The sequence below is a fragment of the Salvelinus namaycush genome, chromosome 34 (genome assembly GCF_016432855.1).
Source record: "Salvelinus namaycush isolate Seneca chromosome 34, SaNama_1.0, whole genome shotgun sequence".
NCBI lineage: Eukaryota > Metazoa > Chordata > Actinopteri > Salmoniformes > Salmonidae > Salvelinus > Salvelinus namaycush.
The window spans coordinates 394,388-411,547 of NC_052340.1; the positions used below are offsets into that span (position 1 = coordinate 394,388).

General features: G+C 43.5%; 8 non-coding genes across 8 annotated transcripts; all 8 read right to left on the reverse strand.

Annotated features, from left to right (window-relative positions):
- Positions 1-166: 166 nt before the first annotated feature.
- trnap-ugg lies at positions 167-238 on the reverse strand. Its single transcript has one exon. It is a non-coding gene; the product is annotated as a tRNA-Pro (tRNA).
- An 849-nt stretch (positions 239-1,087) lies between these two features.
- On the reverse strand, positions 1,088-1,159 carry trnap-ugg. The gene has a single exon. It is a non-coding gene; the product is annotated as a tRNA-Pro (tRNA).
- Positions 1,160-2,009: 850 nt separating this feature from the next.
- trnap-ugg lies at positions 2,010-2,081 on the reverse strand. The gene has a single exon. It is a non-coding gene; the product is annotated as a tRNA-Pro (tRNA).
- Positions 2,082-12,654: 10,573 nt separating this feature from the next.
- On the reverse strand, positions 12,655-12,726 carry trnap-ugg. The gene has a single exon. It is a non-coding gene; the product is annotated as a tRNA-Pro (tRNA).
- Positions 12,727-13,576: 850 nt separating this feature from the next.
- Positions 13,577-13,648, reverse strand: trnap-ugg. The gene has a single exon. It is a non-coding gene; the product is annotated as a tRNA-Pro (tRNA).
- Positions 13,649-14,498: 850 nt separating this feature from the next.
- trnap-ugg lies at positions 14,499-14,570 on the reverse strand. Its single transcript has one exon. It is a non-coding gene; the product is annotated as a tRNA-Pro (tRNA).
- An 850-nt stretch (positions 14,571-15,420) lies between these two features.
- trnap-ugg lies at positions 15,421-15,492 on the reverse strand. The gene has a single exon. It is a non-coding gene; the product is annotated as a tRNA-Pro (tRNA).
- An 850-nt stretch (positions 15,493-16,342) lies between these two features.
- On the reverse strand, positions 16,343-16,414 carry trnap-ugg. The gene has a single exon. It is a non-coding gene; the product is annotated as a tRNA-Pro (tRNA).
- Between the last annotated feature and the right edge of the window lie 746 nt (positions 16,415-17,160).

Sequence of the window (17,160 nt, forward strand, 5' to 3'; positions counted from 1 at the left end):
AAGGAAGAAATGAATAAAAGTTGTGCAATGTTGAAGCCACTTGTGCAAAGCACAAATGATTAGCAGTCCATTGCCTTAATCACTCAGCCACCTCGTCCTGCACTCCAGGGATGGCAGTTGCCCCTCCAACCAGTAGCCAAAGATCCGCCTGTCTCAGACTGTTAAAGGGCTCGTCCGGAATTTGAACCCGGGACCTCTCGCACCCAAAGCGAGAATCATACCCCTAGACCAACGAGCCATTTCATCAAAGACATTTTTTTGCTGTCGCCAGCAATGGCGGTGAGGATATGGATTGACTTGTCGATGGTGCCAGGCCACAGTGAATCACGTGAGTTTTGTTGGTATACTTGTGAGCATAGCTGTCTTCCAAGCAGTTGACCAGGTTTCAGTTCAAATCCTCTGTAATTCATCTGCCGAGTCTTTCAGATTCAATTTTCATTTTCTGTAACAGCAAGAAACAAATGAAGAAGAGCTAAATGAAGATTTTGAAGTTGAAAAAGAAGACATCAAAACGAATTGGAGCTCATTGAATTTGAGCCGATTGACGCACCGGTATGTGAATAAATGATAAAATCCCCATTGGAATCTGTCAGTTTGAAACTAGAGATTCACCTTTTTTTTTGCACTGGATGCTTCTCAATCTTCCATAACCGCTGATGTCACACCTCTGCATTTTCGGTGAAAGGCGGCAGAGCGAGAGCGATGTTTGTCAAAACATGAGACATCCCGAAAATCAGTTTTCTCATATAAATGTCTGTAGCTTCCGAACGGTTTGACCAACAAAATTGTTTGACCATTCTATGGAAAGGGGAGACTCTAACAAACACAATGCCGTTCTCGGTTTTGCTCTACGACCCCGACAAGTGTCACAGGACTCGTCTGAAGGTAACCAGTACCGGTTAAAATTACAGATTTTGAATCAAGGAAGAAATGAATAAAAGTTGTGCAATGTTGAAGCCACTTGTGCAAAGCACAAATGATTAGCAGTCCATTGCCTTAATCACTCAGCCACCTCGTCCTGCACTCCAGGGATGGCAGTTGCCCCTCCAACCAGTAGCCAAAGATCCGCCTGTCTCAGACTGTTAAAGGGCTCGTCCGGGATTTGAACCCAGGACCTCTCGCACCCAAAGCGAGAATCATACCCCTAGACCAACAAGCCATTTCATCAAATACATTTTTTTGCTGTCGCCAGCAATGACGGTGAGGATATGGATTGACTTGTCGATGGTGCCAGGCCACAGTGAATCACGTGAGTTTTGTTGGTATACTTGTGAGCATAGCTGTCTTCCAAGCAGTTGACCAGGTTTCAGTTCAAATCCTCTGTAATTCATCTGCCGAGTCTTTCAGATTCAATTTTCATTTTCTGTAACAGCAAGAAACAAATGAAGAAGAGCTAAATGAAGATTTTGAAGTTGAAAAAGAAGACATCAAAACGAATTGGAGCTCATTGAATTTGAGCCGATTGACGCACCGGTATGTGAATAAATGATAAAATCCCCATTGGAATCTGTCAGTTTGAAACTAGAGATTTCACCTTTTTTTTTGCACTGGATGCTTCTCAATCTTCCATAACCGCTGATGTCACACCTCTGCATTTTCGGTGAAAGGCGGCAGAGCGAGAGCGATGTTTGTCAAAACATGAGACATCCCGAAAATCAGTTTTCTCATATAAATGTCTGTAGCTTCCGAACGGTTTGACCAACAAAATTGTTTGACCATTCTATGGAAAGGGGAGACTCTAACAAACACAATGCCGTTCTCGGTTTTGCTCTACGACCCCGACAAGTGTCACAGGACTCGTCTGAAGGTAACCAGTACCGGTTAAAATTACAGATTTTGAATCAAGGAAGAAATTAATAAAAGTTGTGCAATGTTGAAGCCACTTGTGCAAAGCACAAATGATTAGCAGTCCATTGCCTTAATCACTCAGCCACCTCGTCCTGCACTCCAGGGATGGCAGTTGCCCCTCCAACCAGTAGCCAAAGATCCGCCTGTCTCAGACTGTTAAAGGGCTCGTCCGGCATTTGAACCCGGGACCTCTCGCACCCAAAGCGAGAATCATACCCCTAGACCAACGAGCCATTAGAGAGATTAAAGTAGATGTCACACGTCAAAATTTGATGGATGACCCTATGTGAACCTATGTGACCGCTATGTGAACCTAAGGGGCTGCCTGTCAGGACATCCTGATGGTTAGGTGGGGGTCTTTGGGTAAGGGTCCAGTTGTCAGGTCAACCGGTAATGATTTATGACCCAAGCCTGATTTATGACCCTATGTAATGATTTATGACCCTATGTCCTGTTGTAGCAGGCATGCCCATATTTGGGCTTCCGGTCAGGACATCCTGGCCTGGGGTGGGGGTCTTTGGGGTAAGTGTCAAGCTGTCAATGTCGTAAATCAAAAAAAAGATCATGATTTATGACCCTATGTAGTGATTGATGCCCCAATGGTTTGTAGAATGGGGGCATGCCCATATTTGGGCTTCCGGTCAGGACATCCTGATGGTTAGGGGTGCTTTTTGGGTAAGTAAGTGACCAGGTGTCATGTCAAACTGTTCCTGGATGTCTAGTGTTGGGGGTTGTTAATGAACATTTCAAAGAGGCTGGCTTTGCAGAAGCCTTATAAAGCCCCAGAACAATTCCTGTTTAAGACTGTACAAGATCTTAAGAATAACCATGGAATTTGGGATCGGTGACAAAGCAGTGATGACTGTAACAACTGAAGCGGGTCCTCGGTTGGTCCATAGAGCACGGGCCAAGTATCAACCCGCAATATATGATGCTCCAAAAAAACGTTTTTTAAATGTTTATAGAACCCAAATACCTCCATCAAATGCGCTGAAAGATCAAGTGTTGATGTCTAATGGACAGCTGTGGGGGTATCGGTTTGATTACGTGGCCTGTAGAGTGACCCTCTATACGGTAGCTGAAGGAGAAGAATATACAGACCAGACTGTAGGCTTGGAATATGGTGTTGAAGACTGGTCGGTTTTTCGCAAGGTTGTGTGTCCTGAACTGCGCCTTATCACCAAGGGGTATAGTGTGTTCACGGGCCACGAGACCCGTTGGGAAGGTACCCCTGACTCCTCAGGACGAATATTTCACAGGGTGAAAATACAAAGACAGAATGGACGTCCCTGCGGCTGCGTGGAGTTCTATATCGGCACCCAGGAAATCCGAAACCAAAACCTCAGGGAGGGGGGCCATACTGGGGATACCCGACTGCGTCTGCTTATTCCTTTTAAAAGTTGGGATGTAATGGAATTGAAAATGTTGCAGGCGTTGGATGATCTCTTTGTACAGAGCCAACAGCGGCAGAGCCTTGTTCATTTAAAGAAGTGCATAATATATACGAATCGTAAAGATTACGATGCAAAAGAGCCTCCAGAAGATACAGCGTCAGAAGAAAACTAAGTAAGCGGATGCTTTAACCACGCCCCCCCAGATACCCAATGGCCTTGTTCTACAATAAAAAGAAAAAACCAGCCAGTTCTTCATTTCAGCATACACCATGGATCTCCAGACCATCTACGTGGACGCATCTACGTCATGGGGCCCCGAAACTAAGGACTCAATGCCTCACAGCCCTACACTCTACTCACCCCTGGCAAGACCCTCGACACCCCCTACATGTACCCAGCCTGAGGATGTGTTTGATGGGGTGGTCAGTACTATTTTTGTGGATACCATCAAGGCCTCTGTAGCTACACTTTTAGACTTGGTGATTGGCGACTATATAAGAGAAAAATGCATCGGCTGTGAGATCAATCACCCCAGCCAGCGTCGTCATCCTTGCCTATACGACCCTCCGAGATACTACTTTTTCAATCATTTTGAGGAGCTGGTGAAAAGACTGTGGTCCCGCAGGTTTATACCCTCGCTGGTCAGCGCCCTGGAGGCTATGGGTCTTGTGCCGTCTATCCCTAGAGTTTACGGGGTAACCGAGGCCTTCCTACATGAACTGAAGGAGGCAATTTTCATCCACGAGAAACTCAAAGAAATCCGACACACCCTGGTGGCCGACAACAAATACCGGGAAGCTGTGGTTGCTGATGTGGTGCTTTTCTGGCTCAATAAATCCCAAGAGACCGAGTGACATTTTGTTATTTAGACGTAAAAGCTATGGGTAACTATGTGTCTACGATGTTGGAGCGAATAAATACATTTTTTCTTTTGAGAGACCTTACAAATGTTATGCATCAGATTATTGAAAATAAAGTGAATAATGTATCGTTCTACACGACACACAATACCTGGGCTAATGTAGAGCGTTTGCTGAAAATGGAACAAATCATGAATCATGTACGACATACGGGTGGGAGTTTGCAATGGACACAAATGGTATCAAGAATTGTTGATGAGTCTGAAGAGCTAGAAGTAACTTTGGCTAAGATTTTGCATTATTTGTTTGAACCCCCATTTAATGTGAACGTGTATCATATTTGTTGTTTATATACTTATATATCAGACGTGTGTGTTTTAAAAATTCAGCGACACAAAACTGTAAATCTAAACCATATATACAGGGTGTTGCATGCTGTGATTGTTGAGAAAACTGGGACTTGTATCTTGCAACAAATCCTGAATTGGTTGTATACGTAATACTTGGTGTTAAAAAAATAAAAATTCTCAAACTGAAATGTTGTCGTTATATGAAAGTGGCTCATTAACGTTATTGTACCTCAGCGAGGCAAGAAGGATGGCTGAGCAGCTGTTGAAAAACATATATTATAATCCCGCTAACCCCGGGTCTTATGGGGGTAAAGAGCGTTTACAGAGAGCAATAGCCGAAGAAACAGGTAGCCTGTTAAGCGATGCTAAAGTGAATGAATGGTTATCCGAGCAGGATGCCTATACTCTCCATAAACCTGTAAGAAAACAATTTCCAAGAAATAGAGTTTTTTCTACGCACCCCTTATCCCAATTTCAGGCGGATCTATGTGACATGCAGGCCCTGGCCGATAAAAATGATGGAAATCGCTACATGCTAACGGTTATAGATATTTTCTCTAAAGTAGCCTTTGTAAGGGTGTTAAAAAATAAGAGCGGGGCAGAGGTAACCCGGGCCTTTGACTCGATCTTGAAGGCAGGAGGCGCACCCAAGAAAGTGCAGACGGATGGCGGAAAAGAATTTTTTAATAAAACATTTCAGAAGCTAATGAATAAGTATAATATAGTACATTTTGCTACAGGCTCTGATTTGAAAGCTTCGGTTGTGGAACGCTTTAATAGGACTTTGAAAGAGCGGATGTGGCGATATTTTACAGCTCACAACACCCACAGATATACAGACATAGTTCAGGATTTAGTAAACGGGTACAACCACAGCTTCCATAAGAGTATACGTATGAAGCCCTCTGACGTCTCTTCGGAAAACTCTTTTCAAGTCTTTAAAAATATGTATGGTTTGTTCCCACTTCGCCGTAAGAAAAAAATGACTTTTAAATTCCTAGTGGGTGACTTGGTTCGTATATCAAAGTTGAGGGGTGTTTTCGACAAAAAATACGAACAAGGCTTTAGCTCGGAGTTGTTTACCGTTACCGAATGTCTGCCACGCATTCCCCCGGTCTACAAATTAAAAGATTATGACGGGGATCTTATAGAGGGATCTTTTTATGAGAAGGAATTACAGAAGGTCCAGTTGGGTAAAGACAAAGTCTTTCACGTGGAGGAGATTCTAGATCAGAAGAGAGAAAAGGGTAAAAAATGGTTGCTGGTCCGCTGGAAAAACTGGCCTCAAAAGTTCAACAGTTGGGTATTGGAGCATGATGTGGTGGAGGCAACGGGGATTAATTTAAACCCCTAGTCATGATAACTAGCGCATCAGTCGCGTGTACACAGTTGGGCATCATGGAACACAGCGGCTTCTACCTGACTCTCCCCAGTAATGCGTCGGCACAGATATATCGTAATAATCAGAGTTCGAAGTATACAACCAATTTTCCAAAGCCTATAGAGTTATCAGAGGCTTGGGAAGTAGGTCTCAGCGAGATTACATACCCCCATAGTTGGTATAATATCAAAGCTAAGGACCGTGATTTTTATTGCAAAAGGTTATCGGAACCTGCAAAACTTATTAAGCTTAAAAAAGGTTTCTATAGAACCGTCGACAGGATCGTCTCAGAGTTGAATGAACACCTAACCCTGAACAAGATGGAAATATTCCTATTCTACAATCCAATCCATAAAAGGATACAAATCTCAGGGCCTGCTAACGGAGGTATAAAGACCAGCGGTAATTTATCCTACATGTTGGGGATGGGTCCCAATAAATGGACGTATGTGAACGATAAATTATTCCCATTCCCTGCGGATATACATGCAGGATTTTACAACATATTTGTGTATACCGACATCATAACCTATCAAAGGGTCGGAGACAGCTGTGTGCCCCTCCTGCGAACAGTTCATATAGACGGAAAGGATGGGGACATCGTCACTGTCAATTATGACAAGCCGCACTACGTACATGTCAGCAAGAACTATATTGAAAACATTCTGGTTGAGCTTAAAACGGATCAGAACGAAAACATTGAATTTACTTATGGTAAAACGATTGTAAAACTCCACTTTAGACCCACCAAAACCTCTCTACATATATAATATCTGTATTATATTTATAAACATAATACAAATAAAAGAGTTATGGAGCACCATCAGCTCGACCCTAACCGTTATGTTTCATACTATGTGGATCAAGTTGGTAATGGACTACCAGGATATCATGGAGCACCGACAATGTATGGTGCGGGGATAGGCGGTATATTCCGTAACCTCTTCAGGATGGTTTTACCGTTTATGAAGAGGGGCTTCAGCATAGCCAAACCACATTTAAAATCCGCGGCTAAAAATATAGTAAGTGAGGTTGTAGCCAATGCTATGACCCGAAGGGCGTCACCAGATGTGGAGCATCAAGAAGGCTCGGGGCTTATGATATTGTCTCGAAGACCAAAAAAGAGACCCCCAGGTTTAAGACGCAGGCCGGCACCTAAAAAGCGGCGGTTAACTGTTAAAAGAACCTCAGTAAGTCAAAGACGTGGTAAAGTGAGGAGGTCTGAACCAAAACAGGCTAAAAGAATACTAGGAAGTATTTTCTAAAAGAATAAGTGACATGGCTCTTTTACATCGAATGTCCTCTGAAGCTATAAAGACAGAACTCGATCTTTTCACGGCCCCTTTAACGCAGCATTCAATAGATAGATCCAGTTATGTGGAGATAGCCCCTCTCTCTGCTATTACCGATAACGGGCCTATCGAATTTTTCATACCAGGCCACGGTGACAACTATCTGGACCTCAACAACACCTTGGTGCATTTACGTCTAAAAGTGACCAAAAGAGATGGGTCTAATATTGCAGGCGATGCCAAAGTGAGTCTCATTAATTACCCCTTGGCCACCATTTTCTCCCAAGTTGATGTGACTTTGGGTGAACGCCTAATCAGTCAAAGCAGCGCCACATACCCATATAGAGCCATCATGGAGTGTTTACTAAACTACTCCGAAGACACTCTCAAAACACAATTTAGCGCCGGGCTGTTTAGCAAGGATACTGCAGGAGCCTCTATGGAATCGACAGACCCTTCCACCGGTGCAAACAAAGGACTAGCGGCACGAGCTCGCTACTGCGCCGAATCTCGAGAGTTTCATTTGCTAGGCCCTATACACTCTGACATTTTCTTTCAAGAACGGTTACTCTTAAATTCGGTTGATTTAAGATTAAAATTAACCAGGGCCAAGGATGATTTTTGCCTGATGTCTCCCCAAGACGGGGATTTTAGTTTGAAAGTGTTGGGGGCCACCCTTTTTATTAAAAAAGTGTCTGTATCTCCGGCCGTACGCCTGGGTCACTCACATGCTTTGATGAAAGGAAATGCCCTTTACCCTCTCCAAAGAATTACCATGAAAACCTTTAGCATACCTGTGGGCAGTAGAATCTGCAGTCAAGAAAACCTATTTCTAGGCCCTTTACCTAGATATGTGGTTATAGGTCTGGTTGATCACGCCTCTAATACGGGGAGTTTAGATAAAAACCCCTTTAATTTTCAACACTTCAATGCAGAGTATGTAGCTCTCTGTCAGGACGGACGTCAGGTTCCTGCTAAGGCTTTCCAACCCCAATTTAACAACAACATATCTGTGCGAGAATTTTACAATCTATTCCTGGCTACAGGGAGGCATCTAAAAGATCTCTCTTTACCTATTGACAGAAATGATTTTGCAGAGGGTTACACATTGTATGCTTTCAATTTATCCCCTGATGATGACACCTCAGGAAATCTGTCTGTGGTGTCCCAAGGTAACCTCAGGCTGGAAATGCGTTTCCGTACACCTTTAGCCTGTACAGTTAGCATGATTGTTTACGCATGCTCTGATTCAATCTTGGAAGTGAATGCCCGAAGACAGGTCTTAGTGGATTATTATTAAGGACCTTTGAGCAAAGACATGAATACCCAAGAGTTGGAAGGGCTCATGAGCCGCTTGATTGGAAAACAATTTTGTGGAGTGATGGCTTGTGATGAATTACCTATTGAGATATGGCCTGAGAGGCCTGCAATGTTTATTGTCAATACCCATCCTAAACACATGCCTGGTGAACATTGGCTAGCTATGACATTAGAACAGGAAGGTGGAAGAAAAATCTCAACTTTTTTTGATTCCTATGGCTTTCCCCCCGGTTTTTCACATTTCCCTAAATCTATTAAAGATTTTTTGACCCTAAACGGTTCAAAGATCTACTACAGCATCAAACAAGTGCAAGATAACCTTTCCACTACATGCGGTCACCACTGTGTATTTTACCTGTGCCAAAGAGCCCGGGGAGTTTCTTTTGAAGATGTTATGTTTCTTTATAAGGATGATTTAAGAAGTAATGATAACTTTGTATCTTGTTTTGTTAGAAAATATCAAAAGTGTTCAAATGTGTGTCGTTTAAGAACGCGTAATCAAGGCGTATGCTCACGTCATATGTTTCAAGAATGCCACAAATGTTAAATTGCTTATTTTTCAAATAAAACATTTTATTGAATTTAATCATAGTCATTCAAAAGTCATTTTCAAAAGTCTAACCACGCCGAGAGATCGGGATTAGGAAAAGGTCCTGAGACGTTCATGGGAGTAAATGAGTTAGCATCATCGCTTTCATAGGGGGACGGTGTCGTTGGGGCATCTTTAGGGGTGCTGTATCTCGTTGAAGGCTTTTGTTTTAAAGCTTGAATCTGTTGACGAAGCTTATGGTTGGGTACACCGGAGAGGGGAATGTTCAGGATTGCCAGGGCCTTAAGAAACTGACGCCAGCCGGGAGGCCTTCGGTCATCAGCAACCGTCCCAGTTTTCTCAACAATCACAGCATGCAACACCCTGTATATATGGTTTAGATTTACAGTTTTGTGTCGCTGAATTTTTAAAACACACACGTCTGATATATAAGTATATAAACAACAAATATGATACACGTTCACATTAAATGGGGGTTCAAACAAATAATGCAAAATCTTAGCCAAAGTTACTTCTAGCTCTTCAGACTCATCAACAATTCTTGATACCATTTGTGTCCATTGCAAACTCCCACCCGTATGTCGTACATGATTCATGATTTGTTCCATTTTCAGCAAACGCTCTACATTAGCCCAGGTATTGTGTGTCGTGTAGAACGATACATTATTCACTTTATTTTCAATAATCTGATGCATAACATTTGTAAGGTCTCTCAAAAGAAAAAATGTATTTATTCGCTCCAACATCGTAGACACATAGTTACCCATAGCTTTTACGTCTAAATAACAAAATGTCACTCGGTCTCTTGGGATTTATTGAGCCAGAAAAGCACCACATCAGCAACCACAGCTTCCCGGTATTTGTTGTCGGCCACCAGGGTGTGTCGGATTTCTTTGAGTTTCTCGTGGATGAAAATTGCCTCCTTCAGTTCATGTAGGAAGGCCTCGGTTACCCCGTAAACTCTAGGGATAGACGGCACAAGACCCATAGCCTCCAGGGCGCTGACCAGCGAGGGTATAAACCTGCGGGACCACAGTCTTTTCACCAGCTCCTCAAAATGATTGAAAAAGTAGTATCTCGGAGGGTCGTATAGGCAAGGATGACGACGCTGGCTGGGGTGATTGATCTCACAGCCGATGCATTTTTCTCTTATATAGTCGCCAATCACCAAGTCTAAAAGTGTAGCTACAGAGGCCTTGATGGTATCCACAAAAATAGTACTGACCACCCCATCAAACACATCCTCAGGCTGGGTACATGTAGGGGGTGTCGAGGGTCTTGCCAGGGGTGAGTAGAGTGTAGGGCTGTGAGGCATTGAGTCCTTAGTTTCGGGGCCCCATGACGTAGATGCGTCCACGTAGATGGTCTGGAGATCCATGGTGTATGCTGAAATGAAGAACTGGCTGGTTTTTTCTTTTTATTGTAGAACAAGGCCATTGGGTATCTGGGGGGGCGTGGTTAAAGCATCCGCTTACTTAGTTTTCTTCTGACGCTGTATCTTCTGGAGGCTCTTTTGCATCGTAATCTTTACGATTCGTATATATTATGCACTTCTTTAAATGAACAAGGCTCTGCCGCTGTTGGCTCTGTACAAAGAGATCATCCAACGCCTGCAACATTTTCAATTCCATTACATCCCAACTTTTAAAAGGAATAAGCAGACGCAGTCGGGTATCCCCAGTATGGCCCCCCTCCCTGAGGTTTTGGTTTCGGATTTCCTGGGTGCCGATATAGAACTCCACGCAGCCGCAGGGACGTCCATTCTGTCTTTGTATTTTCACCCTGTGAAATATTCGTCCTGAGGAGTCAGGGGTACCTTCCCAACGGGTCTCGTGGCCCGTGAACACACTATACCCCTTGGTGATAAGGCGCAGTTCAGGACACACAACCTTGCGAAAAACCGACCAGTCTTCAACACCATATTCCAAGCCTACAGTCTGGTCTGTATATTCTTCTCCTTCAGCTACCGTATAGAGGGTCACTCTACAGGCCACGTAATCAAACCGATACCCCCACAGCTGTCCATTAGACATCAACACTTGATCTTTCAGCGCATTTGATGGAGGTATTTGGGTTCTATAAACATTTAAAAAACGTTTTTTTTGGAGCATCATATATTGCGGGTTGATACTTGGCCCGTGCTCTATGGACCAACCGAGGACCCGCTTCAGTTGTTACAGTCATCACTGCTTTGTCACCGATCCCAAATTCCATGGTTATTCTTAAGATCTTGTACAGTCTTAAACAGGAATTGTTCTGGGGCTTTATAAGGCTTCTGCAAAGCCAGCCTCTTTGAAATGTTCATTAACAACCCCCAACACTAGACATCCAGGAACAGTTTGACATGACACCTGGTCACTTACTTACCCAAAAAGCACCCCTAACCATCAGGATGTCCTGACCGGAAGCCCAAATATGGGCATGCCCCCATTCTACAAACCATTGGGGCATCAATCACTACATAGGGTCATAAATCATGATCTTTTTTTTGATTTACGACATTGACAGCTTGACACTTACCCCAAAGACCCCCACCCCAGGCCAGGATGTCCTGACCGGAAGCCCAAATATGGGCATGCCTGCTACAACAGGACATAGGGTCATAAATCATTACATAGGGTCATAAATCAGGCTTGGGTCATAAATCATTACCGGTTGACCTGACAACTGGACCCTTACCCAAAGACCCCCACCTAACCATCAGGATGTCCTGACAGGCAGCCCCTTAGGTTCACATAGCGGTCACATAGGTTCACATAGGGTCATCCATCAAATTTTGACGTGTGACATCTACTTTAATCTCTCTGCCATTTCATCAAACACATTTTTTTGCTGTCGCCAGCAATGGCGGTGAGGATATGGATTGACTTGTCGATGGTGCCAGGCCACAGTGAATCACGTGAGTTTTGTTGGTATACTTGTGAGCATAGCTCTCTTCCAAGCAGTTGACCAGGTTTCAGTTCAAATCCTCTGTAATTCATCTGCCGAGTCTTTCAGATTCAATTTTCATTTTCTGTAACAGCAAGAAACAAATGAAGAAGAGCTAAATGAAGATTTTGAAGTTGAAAAAGAAGACATCAAAACGAATTGGAGCTCATTGAATTTGAGCCGATTGACGCACCGGTATGTGAATAAATGATAAAATCCCCATTGGAATCTGTCAGTTTGAAACTAGAGATTTCACCTTTTTTTTTGCACTGGATGCTTCTCAATCTTCCATAACCGCTGATGTCACACCTCTGCATTTTCAGTGAAAGGCGGCAGAGCGAGAGCGATGTTTGTCAAAACATGAGACATCCCGAAAATCAGTTTTCTCATATAAATGTCTGTAGCTTCCGAACGGTTTGACCAACAAAATTGTTTGACCATTCTATGGAAAGGGGAGACTCTAACAAACACAATGCCGTTCTCGGTTTTGCTCTACGACCCCGACAAGTGTCACAGGACTCGTCTGAAGGTAACCAGTACCGGTTAAAATTACAGATTTTGAATCAAGGAAGAAATGAATAAAAGTTGTGCAATGTTGAAGCCACTTGTGCAAAGCACAAATGATTAGCAGTCCATTGCCTTAATCACTCAGCCACCTCGTCCTGCACTCCAGGGATGGCAGTTGCCCCTCCAACCAGTAGCCAAAGATCCGCCTGTCTCAGACTGTTAAAGGGCTCGTCCGGGATTTGAACCCGGGACCTCTCGCACCCAAAGCGAGAATCATACCCCTAGACCAACGAGCCATTTCATCAAAGACATTTTTTTGCTGTCGCCAGCAATGGCGGTGAGGATATGGATTGACTTGTCGATGGTGCCAGGCCACAGTGAATCACGTGAGTTTTGTTGGTATACTTGTGAGCATAGCTGTCTTCCAAGCAGTTGACCAGGTTTCAGTTCAAATCCTCTGTAATTCATCTGCCGAGTCTTTCAGATTCAATTTTCATTTTCTGTAACAGCAAGAAACAAATGAAGAAGAGCTAAATGAAGATTTTGAAGTTGAAAAAGAAGACATCAAAACGAATTGGAGCTCATTGAATTTGAGCCGATTGACGCACCGGTATGTGAATAAATGATAAAATCCCCATTGGAATCTGTCAGTTTGAAACTAGAGATTTCACCTTTTTTTTTGCACTGGATGCTTCTCAATCTTCCATAACCGCTGATGTCACACCTCTGCATTTTCGGTGAAAGGCGGCAGAGCGAGAGCGATGTTTGTCAAAACATGAGACATCCCGAAAATCAGTTTTCTCATATAAATGTCTGTAGCTTCCGAACGGTTTGACCAACAAAATTGTTTGACCATTCTATGGAAAGGGGAGACTCTAACAAACACAATGCCGTTCTCGGTTTTGCTCTACGACCCCGACAAGTGTCACAGGACTCGTCTGAAGGTAACCAGTACCGGTTAAAATTACAGATTTTGAATCAAGGAAGAAATGAATAAAAGTTGTGCAATGTTGAAGCCACTTGTGCAAAGCACAAATGATTAGCAGTCCATTGCCTTAATCACTCAGCCACCTCGTCCTGCACTCCAGGGATGGCAGTTGCCCCTCCAACCAGTAGCCAAAGATCCGCCTGTCTCAGACTGTTAAAGGGCTCGTCCGGGATTTGAACCCGGGACCTCTCGCACCCAAAGCGAGAATCATACCCCTAGACCAACGAGCCATTTCATCAAAGACATTTTTTTGCTGTCGCCAGCAATGGCGGTGAGGATATGGATTGACTTGTCGATGGTGCCAGGCCACAGTGAATCACGTGAGTTTTGTTGGTATACTTGTGAGCATAGCTGTCTTCCAAGCAGTTGACCAGGTTTCAGTTCAAATCCTCTGTAATTCATCTGCCGAGTCTTTCAGATTCAATTTTCATTTTCTGTAACAGCAAGAAACAAATGAAGAAGAGCTAAATGAAGATTTTGAAGTTGAAAAAGAAGACATCAAAACGAATTGGAGCTCATTGAATTTGAGCCGATTGACGCACCGGTATGTGAATAAATGATAAAATCCCCATTGGAATCTGTCAGTTTGAAACTAGAGATTTCACCTTTTTTTTTGCACTGGATGCTTCTCAATCTTCCATAACCGCTGATGTCACACCTCTGCATTTTCGGTGAAAGGCGGCAGAGCGAGAGCGATGTTTGTCAAAACATGAGACATCCCGAAAATCAGTTTTCTCATATAAATGTCTGTAGCTTCCGAACGGTTTGACCAACAAAATTGTTTGACCATTCTATGGAAAGGGGAGACTCTAACAAACACAATGCCGTTCTCGGTTTTGCTCTACGACCCCGACAAGTGTCACAGGACTCGTCTGAAGGTAACCAGTACCGGTTAAAATTACAGATTTTGAATCAAGGAAGAAATGAATAAAAGTTGTGCAATGTTGAAGCCACTTGTGCAAAGCACAAATGATTAGCAGTCCATTGCCTTAATCACTCAGCCACCTCGTCCTGCACTCCAGGGATGGCAGTTGCCCCTCCAACCAGTAGCCAAAGATCCGCCTGTCTCAGACTGTTAAAGGGCTCGTCCGGGATTTGAACCCGGGACCTCTCGCACCCAAAGCGAGAATCATACCCCTAGACCAACGAGCCATTTCATCAAAGACATTTTTTTGCTGTCGCCAGCAATGGCGGTGAGGATATGGATTGACTTGTCGATGGTGCCAGGCCACAGTGAATCACGTGAGTTTTGTTGGTATACTTGTGAGCATAGCTGTCTTCCAAGCAGTTGACCAGGTTTCAGTTCAAATCCTCTGTAATTCATCTGCCGAGTCTTTCAGATTCAATTTTCATTTTCTGTAACAGCAAGAAACAAATGAAGAAGAGCTAAATGAAGATTTTGAAGTTGAAAAAGAAGACATCAAAACGAATTGGAGCTCATTGAATTTGAGCCGATTGACGCACCGGTATGTGAATAAATGATAAAATCCCCATTGGAATCTGTCAGTTTGAAACTAGAGATTTCACCTTTTTTTTTGCACTGGATGCTTCTCAATCTTCCATAACCGCTGATGTCACACCTCTGCATTTTCGGTGAAAGGCGGCAGAGCGAGAGCGATGTTTGTCAAAACATGAGACATCCCGAAAATCAGTTTTCTCATATAAATGTCTGTAGCTTCCGAACGGTTTGACCAACAAAATTGTTTGACCATTCTATGGAAAGGGGAGACTCTAACAAACACAATGCCGTTCTCGGTTTTGCTCTACGACCCCGACAAGTGTCACAGGACTCGTCTGAAGGTAACCAGTACCGGTTAAAATTACAGATTTTGAATCAAGGAAGAAATGAATAAAAGTTGTGCAATGTTGAAGCCACTTGTGCAAAGCACAAATGATTAGCAGTCCATTGCCTTAATCACTCAGCCACCTCGTCCTGCACTCCAGGGATGGCAGTTGCCCCTCCAACCAGTAGCCAAAGATCCGCCTGTCTCAGACTGTTAAAGGGCTCGTCCGGGATTTGAACCCGGGACCTCTCGCACCCAAAGCGAGAATCATACCCCTAGACCAACGAGCCATTTCATCAAAGACATTTTTTTGCTGTCGCCAGCAATGGCGGTGAGGATATGGATTGACTTGTCGATGGTGCCAGGCCACAGTGAATCACGTGAGTTTTGTTGGTATACTTGTGAGCATAGCTGTCTTCCAAGCAGTTGACCAGGTTTCAGTTCAAATCCTCTGTAATTCATCTGCCGAGTCTTTCAGATTCAATTTTCATTTTCTGTAACAGCAAGAAACAAATGAAGAAGAGCTAAATGAAGATTTTGAAGTTGAAAAAGAAGACATCAAAACGAATTGGAGCTCATTGAATTTGAGCCGATTGACGCACCGGTATGTGAATAAATGATAAAATCCCCATTGGAATCTGTCAGTTTGAAACTAGAGATTTCACCTTTTTTTTTGCACTGGATGCTTCTCAATCTTCCATAACCGCTGATGTCACACCTCTGCATTTTCGGTGAAAGGCGGCAGAGCGAGAGCGATGTTTGTCAAAACATGAGACATCCCGAAAATCAGTTTTCTCATATAAATGTCTGTAGCTTCCGAACGGTTTGACCAACAAAATTGTTTGACCATTCTATGGAAAGGGGAGACTCTAACAAACACAATGCCGTTCTCGGTTTTGCTCTACGACCCCGACAAGTGTCACAGGACTCGTCTGAAGGTAACCAGTACCGGTTAAAATTACAGATTTTGAATCAAGGAAGAAATGAATAAAAGTTGTGCAATGTTGAAGCCACTTGTGCAAAGCACAAATGATTAGCAGTCCATTGCCTTAATCACTCAGCCACCTCGTCCTGCACTCCAGGGATGGCAGTTGCCCCTCCAACCAGTAGCCAAAGATCCGCCTGTCTCAGACTGTTAAAGGGCTCGTCCGGGATTTGAACCCAGGACCTCTCGCACCCAAAGCGAGAATCATACCCCTAGACCAACGAGCCATTTCATCAAAGACATTTTTTTGCTGTCGCCAGCAATGGCGGTGAGGATATGGATTGACTTGTCGATGGTGCCAGGCCACAGTGAATCACGTGAGTTTTGTTGGTATACTTGTGAGCATAGCTGTCTTCCAAGCAGTTGACCAGGTTTCAGTTCAAATCCTCTGTAATTCATCTGCCGAGTCTTTCAGATTCAATTTTCATTTTCTGTAACAGCAAGAAACAAATGAAGAAGAGCTAAATGAAGATTTTGAAGTTGAAAAAGAAGACATCAAAACGAATTGGAGCTCATTGAATTTGAGCCGATTGACGCACCGGTATGTGAATAAATGATAAAATCCCCATTGGAATCTGTCAGTTTGAAACTAGAGATTTCACCTTTTTTTTTGCACTGGATGCTTCTCAATCTTCCATAACCGCTGATGTCACACCTCTGCATTTTCAGGTGAAAGGCGGCAGAGCGAGAGCGATGTTTGTCAAAACATGAGACATCCCGAAAATCAGTTTTCTCATATAAATGTCTGTAGCTTCCGAACGGTTTGACCAACAAAATTGTTTGACCATTCTATGGAAAGGGGAGACTCTAACAAACACAATGCCGTTCTCGGTTTTGCTCTACGACCCCGACAAGTGTCACAGGACTCGTCTGAAGGTAACCAGTACCGGTTAAAATTACAGATTTTGAATCAAGGAAGAAATGAATAAAAGTTGTGCAATGTTGAAGCCACTTGTGCAAAGCACAAATGATT